The sequence below is a fragment of the Budorcas taxicolor genome, chromosome 1, assembly GCF_023091745.1.
Source record: "Budorcas taxicolor isolate Tak-1 chromosome 1, Takin1.1, whole genome shotgun sequence".
Taxonomy (NCBI): domain Eukaryota; kingdom Metazoa; phylum Chordata; class Mammalia; order Artiodactyla; family Bovidae; genus Budorcas; species Budorcas taxicolor.
In genome coordinates, this window is record NC_068910.1 from 43402706 (window position 1) to 43420468 (window position 17763).

Sequence of the window (17763 nt, forward strand, 5' to 3'; positions counted from 1 at the left end):
CCCCGCCTTTGGCTCGCTCCGCCTTTCTGCCCCCCACCCCCACCTCACGGGCACGGGCCATTCCCGGCCAGGAAACGCCGTGGCGCCGCGTTGGGCCTAACTCGAGTCCTGCTGCCTCCCGGGAGTGCCGTGCGCCGCAGCCCGGGCCCAGGCCTGGGACAAGGTAAGGGTCCAACAGAAAAGAGAGACCTACCCTCACGACCGGGCTCCGGGGGAGGGAAGGGTCACCTCCTCCGTCTCCCCGCGCTTGCTCTCGGGACGTGGGCCTGGCCCTCCCCAGGCTCTCAGTAGGAGGATGCTGCCCCTTCTCATCCCCCTCGCCGCCCCCCACACATCGTTGCACCCCTTTCCCAGGCGGAGAGGCCCCATCCGTAATCTCATCGACCCCACTACCCTTTTCACGTCTTTCCTGGGTCAGGACGCTTCCCCTCCCCCCACGCCTCTTCACCCCTTTTCCTGGGAACTGCCTACTCCACGTTTACCTTTTACTTGAGGATAGGCCTCTCACTGCTCTCCTCTCAAAATACACAGGCACACTTTTTTTCCCCTCCCCAAACCTCACCCCCACCCCCATTCGCGCGGCCTTGTGACAACTCTGATCTTTCTGGGGGGGGGCTTCGATCTCCCCACCCCACCCCCAAATGTTCCTGGACGCCTTCCCCCTCGTCCTGGGGTCCCCATTCCAGATGATTGCTTCGTTTCCCACACTAAGGACATTACCTTCGCCACCCCCACCTCACATTCTTGGGCTCTCAGTGGCGTAAGCCCCAGTATATCTGAGATGGCCTCACTGGATTTGTAGGGTTCTAGCTTGGAGTTGAGCCAGATTGTGTCGTTTTCCCTGCCTTGGGCGTGGAGAGCGATCATTTGCGAACGTCTTTAAAGGCAGAAAAATGTAGCCTTTATGAATTCTCTTTCCCTCTGCGTGGAAGCCAGGGATGCGAAGTGAATGGTGATGAGAAAAAGCCCTGGTTTTTAAGTAGGTGAATCGCGTGAGAGGGAAAGTTTCTATTGGGAAAGCCCCTTCTATGCTAATTTATTCTACAGAGCTCCTTTGCTCCTCTCACTTCTTGGGAATAACTGGTCTTTCCCTTGGATACTGATGCTGCAGCCAGCTCTGCTGGTCTGGGTCAGGGTTGCGTGTATGACCTGCATTTTCTGCTTTCTCATGTTACTTGTGCAATGTGTTCACCACTAACTCATTTCTTGCCCAGACCTCTGGGTTGCATTGGGCTTTGTCTATACTTAGTTTATTTTTCCAGTTTTCCCCGTTCTCATAGTACTAAAAGAATCCCCAGGTCCTCTGCAAATTTCCTTTATCTCTTGATGAAACGAGTTGCATTTAAATGACATATTTATGACCAAGGTCATATTAACATTTTTGTTGGGCAGATGTTACATATTACATAGCAATACTGTGATTAGGGTGGATCCAGCTGAGTTGAGTGTCCTGAGCTTTTCAAGAGAATGTGTACCCCCTATTTGGGAAATTTTCTTGATTAGTTTTATATCAATGTTTGTAGGTCACTCTGAGAGGAAAATTATAAGTGGTAATTTGAGGTGTGTGGAATCTGAGATAGTAAACCTCACCTTTTCAGAGGTTTCTGGGCCTGTTGGAGGACAAGAAATTTTTTTATTAGATTTCTACCGGTTTTTTCAGGAGGATCATTAGTTTTCTTCTGTAGCCAAAAATTCTGACTCGTTATGGGATTAGAATCTTTTAAGGTTTACTGAAGATGTCACTGTGTAGAAAAATGATTATGTCCTTTGGTAGGACACAACAGAAGCTTCTGTCTTTAACTGCAAATTTAAATTTGACTGTAAAGAGAATGTTTAGCAAATAGGCCTTTTAAAGACTAAAGGTTAATCTTCACTCCTAAATTGGTGCCTTATTAAGTGTATATTTGGAATTTGGTAAATGTTGATTTTTCTAATAAAAAGCCACAGTTAAAACTAAAAGGGTGACCTTAGGATTGTTTCTTTCTAAAGGCATAATTCCAGCCCTTCTGGCATGGAGCACTGGTCCAAAAAAAAAAAAAGAATGTGTAAGGAGTGGGGGTGGGGTAAGAAGAAGGTTGTTCCTTTGGGCTGGATCACAGGGGTGAGTATACAAGGCAGCAGCAGCTGCTGGCTCTGGAGCTCTGGTTGCTACGTGAGGAGCTTGAGTAGTGCTGGCTGCTGTCTCCAGGGAAGGACAGCAGTGCAGCGTCCATTAATGCTGTTGGCTGCAGGGAGCTGCACTTAGGCAATGGCTGCTTCAGGGCTAAGACGGAAACCTTGCTTTCCTGGGAATTTTCACTGCTGTGCTGGTTTGCATTTTATTGGTGGGGAAATGAGAATTAGCAATTCATAACCTTCTACCCATTTATGGATATCAGCATTTGGAAACTGAATCGTAGTTAAAGACTTTCATGTTTGGTTTTTGTGGCAGATTTTTGGTTTTAATCTGGGGATTTTGCTTGGATAGGACCAGAAGTTCCATTTGAGTTTTAATTTTTCAATCCTTTTAAAACCAAGGTAATAAGAATTTAAGGATCTTCATGAGAACCAGAATGGAGAAAATATCAGTTGATTTTTCTGCAGCTGGCATGTTTTCCTCCATCTTTTTAATCATTAAATCAATTTTAATACTTTACTTGTACGTCTTCTTCCTTCCAGTTGTTAGACCATAGTTACCTTATTGAACAGATGTTTTGCTAAACATTTTACTATATTTAGGGTCTTAAACTCTAGAAACAACTGTCCTTTGCAGAACGATTTCTATGTATAAATATCAAGTATTTTCTTATTTTCTGTGTTAGTAATAGATTTCTCCAAATTAGATTATTTCTTTAGAATTTGACCTGTGATATTGATTTATAATATGTGTTGAGTATAGTTGTCTAAGATCACAAGGATCTATATGTTTGACAGTGATCCATTTGAAATATGACAGACTAGAAGGAATACTCAGAAATTGAATAAATCTAGTATACAGGATACTTGAGATGATAGCATCTAGGCCCCTTATGTAGTCTTTCTTCTTCCACGGTTCCCACAGTTTAGGAAGATCTCTGATTAAGCAGAACAGTTTGTTAAATATGGAAGTACTTGAAGGAGAATCACCAGCCCAATATACCATCAGTTACATCCGATACTTAACAGATAGATGCCTGTTATTGTCTCCCCCTAAGACTCAGGCATCCTATATATATATATATATTTTTTTTTTTTTTTTTTCCTTCAGAATTTTAGTATGTTCGGTTTTGTGTAAATGAACCCAGTCATCTATAATGTGTAGTATGACACTGGCGTTTGTGGCGGGAACCAGAAAGAATGGAAATGAGTTTTGTCATTCACAAATGTTACTTGCATTGTCTTTCAGTGTTGCAAGGGGAATAATGAAACAGAACTTTTAATGGATAACATTTTAGGTGGTTCTAATTCTTATTACTATCACATATAAAAGATGCCATATCAGATAAGTATGGTTCTACTCATACTGGCTGTTTAACATAGATACAAATGTCTGTAAGTTGTCTTTTATATAATATGAAAGCTACCTTATAAAATAATTGCTTTTAACTTGTATTTCCTGTTTGGAACCCCTTTGAGATCTTAACGTAAGATCATTTCCTTAAGAGCATAGAAGGCCTTTTCATAGAATTTATTTTACCAGCATGCTTGAAATTTTTACTGTCTTCTGATAGTGTTTTGTGTCCAGAAATGTACATACTTTGGGGACTTATTTTGGCCTTTCTGGAGGAGGATGGCCACTTCATTTTGTCCCTTTGGACAGGAAAATAATATTGTTCAAAATGCATATGTGCAGACAACCACTTTTACGTTATCCTCTTCATATTCAATTAATTTATGAAATATTGGGCAGAAGCTAAAGACAATCAGTGATTGTTGGATACATCTTACCAGTGAAAAAGTGGATCATGAATAAAATAAAGTTTTCTTATTTTTTGTTATTTAGGACAAATGAAACTTCAACCCTGCAAAATTATGAGATAATATATATTTAGTAATACAACTGGCGGTTATTTGTAAAAAGAAAAAAATTCAGTCATTCCTCAAAGTGTAATGTACCTATGATAAATAACGATTGATACCATTCCTTGCTGCCAAAAATTCCAAAGTATGTGATGAAATGGCATTTTTAACCTTTCTGTTGAAGCAGTGATGTCTCTTGTGGTGAAGATTCAGGGTAGTTCATGAGAGGTTGATAGATTATCATTTCTTTAATTTCTCAGTACATATTTTGTTTAATCAGTTAGTCTTATGAAAAATGTTCTGCTGTATATTCATTCTGAGTTGAGTAGATACCCCATAGCTTGGTGGGGGGGGGGGGGTCAGTGTTGGAAAGCATTGCTTTAGAGAATTCTTATTCTGACAATATATTAAACTCCTAACATTTTTGAAGAGAAGTATAAGAGATAAAAGGAACAATGAAGCAGAATCTCTGTCTACTTTATATCCGCTCTTACCAAGCAAGGAATTTGTAATCCCATCCTGCCTCACTCAGTTTTTCCATCATATTGATTTTGTTTGCTGAATACCTCAGGGAGAGATGTAAGGGTCACTTTAAGTATCTTTGACATAAAGACAGGGATAAGGAATTTTCTGCATATTGGAATAATGTCTTAGTATTTTTAAAACACTAAGATTATTGGATGTCTTTATCTGATATATGTGACTTGATAATGATCTTACCGATATCTGTGCTCTTCTGCCTTCCCTTGAAGTATGAACATTCTCAGGAGTTTTGATGGCAGATTGAAGTAGTAATCATTTCCTGAGCTGTGTTAGTCATGTATATACACCTAGAGCTGAGGATACTCCTTGGCCTGTGTTACGAATCACAGAGAAAGCAGTAGATGTAGGACTTTACTCAATGTTTCTGTCTGGGGAGTCAAGTTTCTGATGTGTTACCTAGTTGAGGGAAAATGCAGAATTCATTGCTGTGCTGTTTTGAAAAATAGATGGAACGATGGGAGGAGCCAGAGATGCCTGCAGCAGGACTTGGTCTGAGTAGAAAAGGAAGATTTTTGTTTCAAATTGCCAGCTGCTTATGGCACACTGACTTGCTTATTATGCCTCTAGTTGGCCTGTCAATATGGCCAAACAGCTAGATAAGTGCAGGGCAGGACAAAGGGCTCTTTGCACAGCAGGGAGGCAGTGCTGGTGGGGGAGGGGCAGGAGGTGGGAAAGGCAGGAGGAGGAGGTTCTCTTCCCTGGGAGATGATTCAGTTTGGCTTACAGTTAAAGAAAACATTTATAGTTGCTACTCAAGCATTGAATTTGTGCCAACCATATAATGGTAACCCCAAATTTAGTATATCCCTGAATATCTGGTAGGAACCCATCCCTTCCTCCAAGGAAAAATGAAATCTTAAAGCTTTGTATAGATTAAAAAAATAAATCCCTGTGCTCTACCCCCTAAATTCAAATCACCTCCCCAGTAGACCAGTTCTAGAGCATCTGACTGTTGAATTCTCATTTAAAAATAGGAAAGAATATTGTATCTGAATAAAACCTTTATATTTCAATATTTGATTGTCCATATTTGATTATTGGGTTAGACCAGAATAGTAGAATAATTTGTTTCCCTTTGTAAAATAGTTACGTGTTGTTAGCTGCAATTTTATATCAGTATTATGAAGAGCACCCTTCAGCATTCAAGTGTTGGGTTGCCATCATGTAAAATGTTAATTAAAGAAAGGCTGATTATTATTTCAGTCTCATCGCTACTTCCTGGACAACCTGATATTCCCTAGAGATTACCCAACCTCCCTTTTAGGTTAGGCACAACCTTGTTTGATACGTAAGTGCTCAGCTCCCAGCTGCAAGTGGGGTGGTTGCATCTAGCTTATTAGAATTAATATGAATCACAGAGTTGGAAGAGATCTGACCTTATTCCTTTATGCAAAATCATAATGAACTACTTCAAAGTTTGTGTAAGTTTGCATTAAAATTTTAAAAGGATCAATGTCCTAAACAGTATTTATAGTTACTTTTAAAATGTTGAACAGTGCATGTGTGCCTGTTCTTTTTGTTTGGTTGAATTTTTGGGCCAGTTGTTTTTAAAAAACCAAAATATTGAAGAATTGCATTTACAGACAAGTTACACAGCAATTATTTTGATTGCAGAAGGAGTCCTACATTTTAAAAAATATATATATTCTTTTAAATGCTTAATATGTTTTCCAAGAATATGATTTTTAGACATAATTGATTTGAACTCAGTTTTCTAAGAGTACATCTGTTGCTTGGATTGAGATACCACCTGCATTGCAATGTTATTAAACCAGCCTTAGAGTTTTCCCTTATATCCAGACTGCAGGCGATAACAAAGGAAACTGGAGTGTTAATTTTTTTTTCTTATGGATTCAGAGCTTGTGGCTGTTGGCAAAGAAGAGGTGTTTTAACTCAATAGAATAATTAAAAATACCTTTAATGCACATTTTAATAGTAAGCAAGCCTGACCAAGTTTTGTGTCTTCTCCCTTAGTAAAAGAAATATAAATGTGTTACCCACTTAACATTATATTTTTATGCACAGTGGTCTTGGCAGTAATGATATATTTTGACCTGAAAAAGGAAATTTGAGTGACTAATTATTGCCATTAGACTATTTTTCATGAAATAGTAACAACATTAACATGAGATTTAGTGGGCTGCATTTTATATTATTATAGAAATTTAGGGTAGTCATTTCTTCTCTTTAAAGTTCATTCACATGGATTATTTCCATAGATTTGTGTGACTAAAATAGAAGCAGTCTAGTTCAAACTCTGGCCTCCATTTCAGACAGTTTTCTCTACATGTCCTAAGACTAACCTTGCTAGCACTAGGGTAAACATCCTTTGTGCATATACATGTGCATGTACACACACACAGGAATGTGCACACCACTTTCCAAGTAATTAGAAATCATGTCATCCTGGCTTCTAGTACTCCTATTAACTGAATCTTGCCAGGGTCCCTAAAAAGTTCCAGGCAAAAGTGGGGAGGGGGCACGATTTGATCCCACAGGTTTTGATATCTATCTGGCTCCCCAAACAGCTCATCCCATTTGCAGTAAGCCATAGCCAGCAGTCGGCTAGAATGGAGGTAGAACGCAGCGCTGTACCTCTCGTCTGTGCAGCTGCTCCACCTTATTTCCTGCTATTATCCCACAACGCCTCTCCCTAGCAAAAAAAATAAAATAGGACAAAGGGGAAAAATTGAGTTGGCAAATATGATTTTTATTATGATTAGATTGTGTGCTTGTTTTTTTATGTACTTAAATACAAAACTTATTTGTCCTATTCTCAAACAGTTGTCCAATTCTAAAAAGTCCATAGCAAAAGAGATTTTATAACTAAAAGTATCTTCTTTTCTCTTTCTTGATAAACCATTTCAATTCTTAGCCTTCCGGGGAAAAAAGAAATGTTTTTAAGCGTACTTGTGTTTCATTGGTTGATAACACAGTCACTATTAGCACCAGATGCCACCATATTAGCTTGAAGAAAGAAAAGAATTTCTTCTGTAGATAATATTTGCAGTTTGAATTGGGAATTACTAACTTGTATAACTCAGATGTATGATAATAGTAAGGTTAAAAAAATTAAACCTTGATGAAACCCCTTTACCTTAGTGGAAGTGGAATTGTTTGCATATAGATTTTTTTTCATCCTTCAGAGTTCTTTTCTTCAAGCTGCTAATTTATGTTCTGCAAGCCTTGTTTTTTCCGTACAATTCCCCCCATAAGAAATGTTATTGTTTTCTGATGGTGAAATTTTCTCATCCCCAGTCCTGAAATGTGAAGACTCAAATAAAACCTAGTAGTCTAATTAAGGCATCTGCACTGCTGAATATAGTAAGAGGATTATTTCATAATTCTTAGAAATTATGATCTAGTTAGGATGTTCCAGTATAGTGTTAGCATATTTAATAATATTAACTTGTTAATTTTGGTGTATGTCCATATGGATCTCCTGGTTTTATATTCGAACCCATTGTTTGTCATTTTGTTTAAGGTTGTTTTCTTTTTTTTTCTTTTTTTTTGGTCCCCCTGTCTTTGTGGGTTTTTTATTTCTGTCCTGTTATGATCTTTGGCCTGTGTTGAAAAATTGTTTCCTTCCACCAACCTCTGTGTATTCCTCAACACATAAAATTTGTTTTCTGTCACAGCTCTGTGAAGGAGGATGATCTGCAGTTAATAATCAACTGTTCAGGCATTCTTGATATCAAAGGAATTTTTTTTTATGAGGAATAACCTGGAAGGACCTGTTGACAATTACTTTGCCTGTATGTTACATTTTCCTTCATTGATGTAGGCTGTTAAGAATTGACTTATTTTATAAGAGAAACCAGGTAGAAATGGAAGAGCCACAGTTACATATGATTAATTTAAAAATAAATGTTTAATATGGTAACATTGGGATAGAATCTAAAAGGTACTTTTTAAAAAAAACCTGTTTAAAAAAAAACTATATTTTCTAAAAACAAAGGTGTTTAATCACCTAAAGTAAAATCAAGAGAAAGACTTTTGAGGCACTGTGATTGATTGCATGCTGAACATTTAGATTGCATGCTGTAACATTAGATTGTTGGATGACATAAACTTTTATTTTCTTGATTTCTGTGGTGCGGTCTGCTATAACCATGCAAGTTAAATGTCTTTATGCCCACAGTCTGGAAAATATAAGGTGAAATGACTTTAAGAAAACAACAATAACAGAAAACAGATTTGAGGAAATTGTAGAAGTCTAAATGTTTGAAATCTGTTTTTAATTATTTTTATTCTTAGACTTATTTATGGTAATTGAAACTTTAATGTTATAACTCAATAATAGAACAGAATAAAAGGTTGAAATCATGTCAGTGCACATTTTAGGATGGGGCTAAATTATAGGGCTCCGTGGTGAAGAATTCATCTTTCAAGCAGAAGATGCAGGTTCAATCCCTGGAGAAAGAAATGGCATCCCACTCCAGTATTGCCTGGGAAACCCCATGGACAGAGGAGATTGGCAGGCTAAGCATGGCATGGGGTGGCAAAGAGTCAGACTACTAGCAACTAAACAACAACAAATTGTACCAAATTGTTGCATATTTTCATGTTTAAACTACTTGCATTGGAAAAATTTACCAAATATTTAAAAAACTGATTAAATGGGATTAAGTATTTAGAGCTTAAAGGTACTCATTTCTTGGTGGCATATATTATATAAGCAATATTAAAACCAGATATTTGCTAAAGATTCTTTTTTTAAAAAATTATGCCAACATCCTGTATGAAACTCTGCAGTTACTATAGCCATACCACTTTAGATTAAGTAGGTGATAATAATGCCAGTGCCCTTAGGCCAGATGAAATGTTTTTGCTTTTTCTTCCTTACTTTACCCTTAGGCCATTAAGATTTGAAGTGTTGCTACTTGTAAGGTATCCATTCATAAATTGAGTAGGAGCCTGATTAGGTCTTATGTGGAGGTCCATGGGAAGACATGTATTTTTAGAAAAGCAAGGCTCTGGGTAAGTGTAGCTTTCCTTTCATCATTTATCATGCACAGTTGGTATGAAAAGGAATGGCTGGATGTTTGTAGAACATACTTAGCAACAAGAGGAGAAGTAAACATATCTCACTTTATGATACAACTGTGCCAGGCAGGAAGGATGAAACATAATTTTTTTGTATAGAATACCTTAGCTCTTCTGAACTCTGTAATACTAGGAATATGGTTCTTTGGAAAATAGTTAACCCAGAGGATTGAGTTGAATATCTACTGTGAAAAATTATTTTTTTAATTTAATATTTTATGGATAGAGTGACCATGTGTCTTGTTTCCCTGGGACACTCCTGATTTATGTCTCCCAAGTAATTAGTAATGGCACCCTTTTCACTCTCAAAAGTGTCCTGGTTTGGGCCATAAATTATATCCTCACCCTAATTATAGAGGATCGTGGGAACTTTTGATCACTCTGTAGCAATGCAGTTTTTTTAGAGCTCTTCTGATTGTCTTTGCTAGGACTTTTCTGTTTGCTTCTCTGAACCCTCATATTAGGGTCTTCCCTAATAGCTCAGTTGGTAAAGAATCCGCCTGCAATGCAGGAGATCCTAGTTCGATTGCTAGGTTGGGAAGATCCGCAGGAGGAGGGATAGGCTACCTACACCAGTATTCTTGGGCTTCCCTTGTGGGTCAGCTGGTAAAGAATCTGCCTGTGATGCCTGTGATGTCGGAGACCTGGGTTTGATCCCTGGGTTGGGAAGATCCCTTGGAGAAGGGAAAGGCTACCCACTCCAGTATTCTGGCCTGGAGAATTCCATGAACTATGTAGTCCATGGGATCACAAAGAGTCGGACAGGACTGAACGACTTTCATTTTCTCTGAACTCCTATTTTCATATGGACAGTTTTAGAATGGAGAAGGAAATGGCAGCCCACTCCAGTATTCTTGCCTGGAGAACCCCATGGACAGAGGAGCCTGGCAGGCTCCATGGGGTTGCAAGAGTCAGACATGACTTAGCAACTAAAGAGAGTTTTAGAATGCCCTTTTTCTTTTTAGTGGTAGTGAGGAAGGAAATAGATACAGATTTAATTTTTTGTTATGAAAAACTCTAAATACAACAAAACAGAGGGGAAATAGAAAAAATGGGCTCCCTTTGAATTTTAATGAAACCATTCCATTTGATCAAGATAAGGTCCCTACACTGCACTTGGTTGATAAGTTTGTCTTTCTAATTTATAGGTTCTCTTTTCCTCATATTATACACTTAATGAAATTTATCATTGTGTTGAGTTCTTACTGTTGGATTTTGGAAATTATGTCTCCATGTTCTACTATTACATGACACCCCCCCCCCCCCATATTCTGTGTAAATTAGCGATTAGATCCATTGCAAGTATAGTGACCATAGTGAAGTTGCTCAGTCGTGTCCGACTCTTTGCGACCCCATGGGCTGTAGCCTACCAGGCTCCTCTGTCCATGGGATTGTCCAGGCAGTAGTCCTGGAGTGGATTGCCATTTCCTTCTCCAGGGGATCTTCCCAACCCAGGGATCAAACCCGGGTCTCCCGCATTGTAGACAGACGCTTTACCCTCTGAGCCACCAGGGAAGTCATACTTTATAATAAAGTACTAGGTACTTTACTTAAGAGTTACATAATGTCTGCTTGTCTGTGTGTTGTTAGGCAGCTGTTCAAGGCCCCAGAGAGTTTCTGTTTGTATAGTTTCTATTGAGATTTACCATACTAGAAATTAAAATAGAGTATTTTTTAATGTTATTAACTAATTTTAGAATAGCAATAACAAATCCTGCTGATGTATGTAACATGATTATGAAAAATAACTTTCCACTTTTTTTAATGGTATTAACATTTAACAAATCTCTTTGGTGATAGAAGACAACTGCTTTCTTATAGTCCAGTTCAGTTCAATTCAGTCGCTCAGTCGTGTCCGACTCCTTGCGACCCCATGAATCGCAGCACGCCAGGCCTCCCTGTCCATCACCAACTCCTGGAGTTCACTCAGACTCAAGTCCATTGAGTCCGTGATGCCATCCAGCCATCTCATCCTCTGTCGTCCGCTTCTCCTCCTGCCCCCCATCCCTCCCAGCATCAGAGTCTTTTCCAATGAGTCAACTCTTCGCATGAAGTGGCCAAAGTACTGGAGTTTCAGCTTTAGCATCATTCCTTCCAAAGAAATCCCAGGGCTGATCTCCTTCAGAATGGACTGGTTGGATCTCCTTGCAGTCCAAGGGACTCTCAAGAGTCTTCTCCAACACCACAGTTCAAAAGCATCAATTCTTCGGTGCTCAGCTTTCTTCACAGTCCAACTCTCACATCCATACATGACCACAGGAAAAACCATAGCCTTGACTAGACAGACCTTTGTTGGCAAAGTAATGTCTCTGCTTTTGAATATGCTATCTAGGTTGGTCATAACTTTTCTTCCAAGGAGTAAACATCTTTTAATTTCATGGCTGCAGTCACCATCTGCAGTGATGTTGGAGCCCCCCCAGAATAAAGTCTGACACTGTTTCCACTGTTTCCCATCTATTTCCCTTATAGTTACTTCTGTATTTAATTTGTTGTGATAAATTGTTTTGGTTGACAACTGAAGAAAATCTGGCCTCCCACAGATACATAGTTGAAGGGAAAAAGCCTTTACTTGCTCCTTGAAAGAATCTAAGAACTTCAGAAGTTCTCAGACCACACTTCGAGAAGAACAGGCTTAGATTCTATCACTGCCTAATTTATTTTCTTTAATACTCACCCTCATTAATTATGTGGGTCCCCTAAGATAACAATTCGAATAGGAAAAGCAAAATCAGTGCTTGCTTTTTTCCCCCTTACTTACTAGTTTTTTCAAGATAATGGGTTGGTAACTTAGCAACCTCTAGAGCTGAGCCATGAAGAGTCATTATTATTGTGTACTTAGGGTTTTATACCTGTTTGATATGTTTCAGTCTCTTTTGGTCATTAATGTTGACATTTAAAAATGGCCCCACATTTAGCTGTTAGCGCCAAAGCCTTTTTACTCCTTATCAGTTGTTTCCTGACTTGCATTGCTTGATTTGTTGCTTTCTAGTGTGACAAGATGTTCCCGGATCATTTTGTATATTTCCTGCTCCAAACCTGGACTTAACTCATTTCTTCAAAACTGATTTCTTTTAGTGGGAAATGCTATTTAGAGACCATGGTTTGGGTGTTTAGAAGTGTTTGGTTATAGACCATTTCCGTGAATAGAACTAAAAAATGGTTTCATCCTTTCCTCTTTTTTTTTCCTTTTTCGAAATACCAGTTGTTGATATTATGTGGCAGCCTGGATGAGAAGGGATTTGGGGGGAGAATGGATTCATGCATATGTATGGCTGAGTCCTTTCACTGTTCACCTGAAGCTGTTGCAACATTGTCAATTGGCTTTACCCCAATACAAAATAAAAAGTTTATAAAAAATAAAATATCAGTTGATATTTGATAATTTCTGTTTTGAATTTAGTGCTCCATGATATTTTTATAAATGTAATCTTTCCCCATGCCCCAAATCTCAGTTTCCACTAATACACAATGTAAGTATCATGCTTTGCCCCACATACACACACAGCAGTTTAGAATGGCAGAACAGTGTGATTACTGGAAAGTGAGTTTGTTTGTTTGTTTTTGCCCTTAGGATATATCTTTCCAGAGATATACAGTCCAGTCAGATTACAGTGTTTTAAAATCCCTTGGGATAGATCTTTGTGTGGTTATGTCACCAACTTGATAAACAGGTTAATTTGTTGTATTTCAGGCTTTTCAGGGATTACTTTCGGTTTTATAATTATATAAAATATGGTTTCTAAGTGGAATTTAAAAATTGAATATAGTCAGATCTAGCTTCTAGATTTTTCCCATTGTCTTCTTTTCCCATTCCTATTATGTAAGACATAAATTATGAATGCTATTTAAAGTGAAATTTTGTCATGGTACTTCTATTATAACACAAGAAGCATTTAAGTTATTTTATTTACTATAATTATCTGCTTCTAGATTTTTCAGTTAATGGTAACTTTTAGGCCATAGAAGAGGAATATAGACTTTTTTCTTCTTCTGTTGTCCAGAATTTCTTGACTTAATATAGCCAGTTCCAGATAAAAGACTTCCTTTCTCTGGGAAGAAAGGAAAACGTTCTTTCTGCATTTGGGGCGTGGAAAAAGATTACATTTATAAAAATACCATGGAACACTAAATTCAGAATAAAAGCTATCAAATACCAACAACCGATATTTTATTTTTTATAAACTTGTTATTTTGTATTGGGGTAAAAATTCTCTCTCTTGAAATGCTAAATCATTTTCCATTTGTCTTCGATGATTTCAGATACTTGAAACCTGACAAGCACTTGGGCCACTGGTGCCACTTGTAATACAGAGATCATCAATACCATTTTTTGAGTGATTCACCCTTAGACCTGAAATTTAGATATTATCTTAGAAAGTATGACATCTGATTTTTAACTTTTGTCATTTAAAAGTCAAATTACTTGATTTTATATGTTTTAAGTTAAAAATCAAATTGTTGAAAACCTGGAACCTGCTAAATATTAAAACTGTTTTATCCTTTCTAATTATAATACATAAAAGAAATTACCACATCATTTCAGCAATCTATCTTACATTCTAATATATTTATTTTTATTGCTGCTGCTGCTAAGTCACTTCAGCTGTGTTCAACTCTGTGTGACCCCATAGATGGCAGCCTACCAGTCTCCCCTGTTCCTGGGATTCTCCAGGAAAGAATACTGGAGTGGGTTGCCATTTCCTTCTCCAATGCATGAAAGTGAAAAGCGAAAGTGAAGTTGCTCAGTCGTGTCCTACTCTTAGCGACCCAATGGACCGCAGCCTACCAGGCTCCTGCATCCATGGGATTTTCCAGGCAAGAGTACTGGAGTGGGGTGCCATGTTAAATCAAGATATGCCAGATGGTGACATGATAGTAGTTAAAGGTGTGAGTGTTCTGCAGTTGGGTAGACCTTGGTTCGGGTTCTAGTTTGTGGGTTTTCTTGCTCTGGCCTTGGACAAGGTTCTCAACTTGGTGAGTTTAATTTTTTGGCTGCATAAATTTGTTTTGGGCATTACATGAGCTGGTGCATGTAAATTGATTTAGGACACAATGGCTTTAGAAAAGGAACATCCTATCAATGTTAGCTTTTATTTTGGAAGTTATTGTTAGGAATATTTGATCATTTCTCTAAATTCTTATCTGCATCTAAGGATAAGTAATGTAAACATAGAACCTAATTTTCAGGACTCCACCAGTTATATGAAAAGAACGAACTGTTAAAGGAATAATTGGTGTCTAGCTAAAATTTGAGGCTTCTGACTACAGATATACCAGTGCTTGCTCTATGAATATAATTACATTAGAAATGTTAATAGAGAAGGGAGCTTTAAGGAAACAAAGCTTCTTTTCAGGATCCAAGGTCCCTTTCAGACGTTAGAAGTTGTTTTATATGAACAACTTGTACAGTGACTAAAGTTAAAGGGATTTTTTTTAACTCTGGAGTTTTAAGGTATATCTTGAGGCCTTTTAAGTGCCTTCAGATAAAGCTATATAACTCCAGGTTACTCATCTGGTCAGATGTTTGGGAGGTTTTTGTTTTTAAGCTCTATTGAGGTATAATTGACAGGTAAAATTGTGATAAATGTATAGCATACAACTTGATGACTTGATATATGCACAAGTTGTGAAAAGGATTCCAGCAACTGAGTTAACACTTTTCGTTCATCACGTTTACCTTTGTGTGTGTGAGAGAGAGCCTGTCGATTCTAATCTCAGCAAGTTTCAGTTTTATAGTGTGTGTTATACTTTAGATCCTTAGCTTTTTCATTGAAAGTTTGTACCCTTTTAGTGACTTCCCATTTCTCTTACACTCCTGGCAGCCACCATTCTACACTCTGTTTCTGTGAGTTTTTGTTTCTTTTTCCATAATTCCATATATAAGCAATGATTTCTCTGTCTTCACTTAGCATAATGCACTCCAGGTTCCGATGCTGTAAAAAATGGCAAGATGCCCTTTTTTAATGAATACTGTTCCATTGTAGGTAGGTAAGTAGATAGAGATCATGTTTTTTTAATACATTCATCCTTCAGCAGACACTTAGGTTGTTTCTATAACTCGGCTATTGTAAGTAATGCCACAGTGAACGTGAGAGTACAGATAGCTCTTGAAGATAGTGATTCTGTTTCCTTTAGACATAATCCCCAGAAGTGGGATTGCTAAATAAAATGGTAGTTCTACTTTTAATTTCTTGAGGGACTGCCACATGGTTTTCTGTAGTGGTTGCACCAATTTACATTCCCCCCGACAGTGCATGGGGGTTCCCTTTTTTCCCACATGTTCATCAGCATTTATTATCTCTTTTTGATAATAGTCATACTAACAGGTGTGAAATGATGTCTTACTGAGGTTTTGGTTTGCATTTCCCTGATGATTGGTGATATTGAGGACCTTTTCAAGGATCTGTTGGTCATTTTTCTGATGACAGAGGATGAGATAGTTGGATGGCATCACAGACTCGATGGACGTGAATTTGAGCAAGCTCCAGGAGTTGGTGATGGGCAGGGAAGCTTGGTGTGCTGCAGTCCATGGGGTCACAAAGAGTAGGACAAGACTGAGCAACTGAACTTAGGAAAGTACCTATTCAGATCCCTAGCTTTTTTAATTTTTTGATTGACTTGGCCGTGCTGGGTCTAGTTGCGGCACTCGGAATCCTCGATCTTGTGGCATGCAAGATCCTTAGTTGCAGCATGTGGGAGCCAGTTCCCTGACCTGAATTGAACTCAGGACCCCTGCAGTGGAAGTGTGGAGTCTTGGCCAGTGGACCAGCAAGAAAGCCCCTGCCTATTTTTTAACTGGAATTTTTGTTGTTGTTCTTTTTTGGCTCTTGAGCTGTATGTGTTCCTCAGATGTGTTTTATGTTAACCCCTTACCAGCTGTGTGGTTTGCAAATATTTTCTCTCATTCCATAATACCTTCTTGTTGCATTGTTGGTTTTTTTGCTCTGGAGAAGCTTGTAGTTTGTTTTAGTCTCACTTGTTTATTTTTGCTCTTGTTGTCTTGGCCTTTGGTGTCAAATTTTAAAAAATTTTAGGCAATAAGATAATGGTACACACATACAATGGAATATTACTCAGCCATAAAAAGGAACAAAATAATGCCATTTATGGCAGCATGGATGGACCTGAAGATTGTCATACAGAGTGAAGTAAGTCAGAAAGAGGCGTATCATATAATACCACTTATCTGTGGAACCTAGAAAAATGGTACAGATGAACTAATTTGCAAAGCAGAAATAGTCACAGATGTAGAAAAACAAACTTACAGTTACCAAGGGGGACAAGTGGATGAATGGGTGGAATGAATTAGGAGATTGGAATTAACATGTATGTACTGTGCTATGCCTAGTCGCTCAGTCATGTCCAACTCTGTGATGCTGTGGGCTGTGGCCCACCAGGCTCCTCTGTCCGTGGGATTCTCCACGCAAAAATACTGGAGTGGGTTGCCATCCTCCAGGGGATCTACCCAACCCAGGGAGCAAACCCAGGTCTCATGCATTGCAGGTGGATTCCTTACCATCTGAGCCACCAGAGAAGCCGACAAGTCTGCACTACTGTATATAAAATAGATCATTAGTGAGAACTACTGTGTAGCAAAGAGAACTCCACTCAGTGATCTCTGGTGACCTAAATGAGAAGACAGTCTAAAGAAGGGTGGATGTATGTGTAACTGATTCACTTTGTGGTACAGCAGAAACCACCACAGCATTGTAAAGCAACTATACTCCAATAAGAATTAATTTTAAAACCTTACTGGCAAGATCAGTCTCAAGGAACTTATCCCCTCATTTCTTTGAGGAGTTGTATGGTTTCAGGGTCTCACATTCATGTCTTTAATATATTTTAAGTAGATTTTTCTATGTGATATAAGATAGGGGTCTAGTTGCATTCTTTTGCACATGGATATTCTGTCTTCCAGACACCATTTATGGTGAAGAGAGATTATCGTTTCCTCATTGTGTATTTTTTTAATGAATGAAATTTTAATTACTTGCATTTTTATTTTATATTTTAGTTATATGCAAATCAAAGAGCCACTTTTAGTTTCTTTTACAACTACCATAATTTACAGAAAAATTTAACACCAAAATGCCGTTGTATAAATTTACATTTAAAGTTAAATTCAAACTTAAGCAGATTTGTATAGTTAAACTTTTTAAGAAAAATTATTCCATCAGAATCATCAGCTTTAGAAGA

General features: G+C 38.1%; 1 protein-coding gene across 8 annotated transcripts in view; it reads left to right on the forward strand.

Annotated features, from left to right (window-relative positions):
• Window positions 1–49: 49 nt before the first annotated feature.
• The window catches only part of SETD5 (SET domain containing 5), an 80001-nt gene continuing 62287 nt past the window's right edge, over window positions 50–17763 (forward strand). For 5 of the 8 annotated variants that reach the window (XM_052635502.1, XM_052635536.1, XM_052635527.1 and 2 more), the window contains exon 1: window positions 50–163. The gene's annotated coding sequence lies outside the window, so the exon portion shown is untranslated. The remainder of the gene's footprint in view (window positions 164–17763) is intronic. The other 3 variants (XM_052635519.1, XM_052635553.1, XM_052635568.1) reach the window with 1 other exon arrangement.